This window comes from Sinocyclocheilus anshuiensis, unplaced genomic scaffold (assembly GCF_001515605.1).
Source record: "Sinocyclocheilus anshuiensis isolate Anshui unplaced genomic scaffold, SAMN03320099.WGS_v1.1 scaffold453, whole genome shotgun sequence".
In the NCBI taxonomy this organism is placed as follows: domain Eukaryota; kingdom Metazoa; phylum Chordata; class Actinopteri; order Cypriniformes; family Cyprinidae; genus Sinocyclocheilus; species Sinocyclocheilus anshuiensis.
Genome location: NW_015537979.1, coordinates 755141 through 756875, shown reverse-complemented (window position 1 = coordinate 756875; position 1735 = coordinate 755141).

The following is a 1735-nucleotide window of genomic DNA, read 5'->3' as shown; positions in this document are numbered from 1 at the left end:
GCCACGGTGACCAATTGAATCTCCCGTTCTCCTGTCTCCTGTGTCTCGGCCACGGTGGCCAATTGAATCTCCTGTTCTCCTGTCTCCTGTGTCTCGGCCACGGTGGCCAATTGAATCTCCTGTTCTCCTGTCTCCTGTGTCTCGGCCACGGTGGCCAATTGAATCTCCTGTTCTCCTGTCTCCTGTGTCTCGGCCACGGTGGCCAATTGAATCTCCTGTTCTCCTGTCTCCTGTGTCTCGGCCACGGTGGCCAATTGAATCTCCTGTTCTCCTGTCTCCTGTGTCTCGGCCACGGTGGCCAATTGAATCTCCTGTCTCCTGTGTCTCGGCCATGGTGGCCAATTGAATCTCCCGTTCTCCTGTCTCTTGTGTCTCGGCCATGGAGGCCAATTGAATCTCCTGTCTCCTGTGTCTCGGCCACGGCGGCCAACGGAATCTCCCATTCTCCTGTCTCCTGTGTCTCAGCCACGGCGGCCAATGGAATCTCCCATTCTCCTGTGTTTTGGCCATGGCGGCCAATGGAATCTCCCATTCTCCCAACTCCTGTGTCTCGGCCAATGTAAAATCTCCCGTTCTCCTGTCTCCTGCGTCCTGGCCATGGTGGCCAATGGAATCTCCCATTCTCCCGTCTCCTGTGTCTCGGCCATGGCGGCCAATGTAATCTCCTTCTCCCGTTCTCCTGTCTCCTGTGTCTCGGCCACGGTGGCCAATTGAATCTCCCGTTCTCCTGTCTCCTGTGTCTCGGCCACGGTGGCCAATTGAATCTCCTGTTCTCCTGTCTCCTGTGTCTCGTCCACGGCGGCCAATGGAATCAATGCAAAATATTTAATTAATTAATGACTTTGAGTGATTTACAAAGAAATTGCTAATTTGTACATTTCTATTCATGTTTCATGAATGAGATCCATTTATCTGTGCATTTGCGATCATGTTGTGCAAATTTATTTTTGGGTTACTTATTAAAGGTGGGGTAAGCGATTTTTCAAAAACGCTTTAGAAAACTGATTCGGGCCGAATAGCAAAACAAACTTGTAGCCAATCAGCAGTAAGGGGCGTGTCTACTCATGATGTGGAGGAGAGAGCGTTCAGTCCGAGCCGAGCAACAGAAAGATAGAGATGGCGGATAAAAAACAAAAGTGGAAAATGTCTGCGGAACAAAAGAAGGCTTAAGGCAAGAAGTAGGACCCGTGTAAATATCGGATCAGCTTTCCAGCGCTGGAGACAACTCAAGGAGCGGAAGGCCTGCGATCGGACGCCGAGGTTGCTTTGTTTCTTCTCGATAGGTGAGTAAAACCGTGTCTGCACCGCAACAGCTAAAGTCTGTCTAGTACACTGGACGCGAAAAAGCGCCCGTTGAAAATCATTTGAAATTTGTGTCAATACGTCATAAATAGAACGCAGCAGCAGTTTTCTGTCAGGGATTTGTCGTGTCATGTCGTGCCACGCCGCATCCAGTGTAGAACATAGATATATATATCTATGGTGTAGACAGCATCACTGATTATGAGTTCTATAGTATTTTGTGGCGCTGTGCCACTCGTGTCCGGTGTAGACACGGTGTAACATTTGTTTTGCTTTGTTTCAAAGAACTAATCGTTGCCTGGGTTGCTTACATATGTGTGGGGAGGAGCTATCAAAATAGGGGCGAGACCCTTTTGGGGTAGGGGCGTGTTTGTTTTGGTGATTTCAAATGTCAACATTGGCTACCAGAAATCGCTTACCCCACCTTTAACTA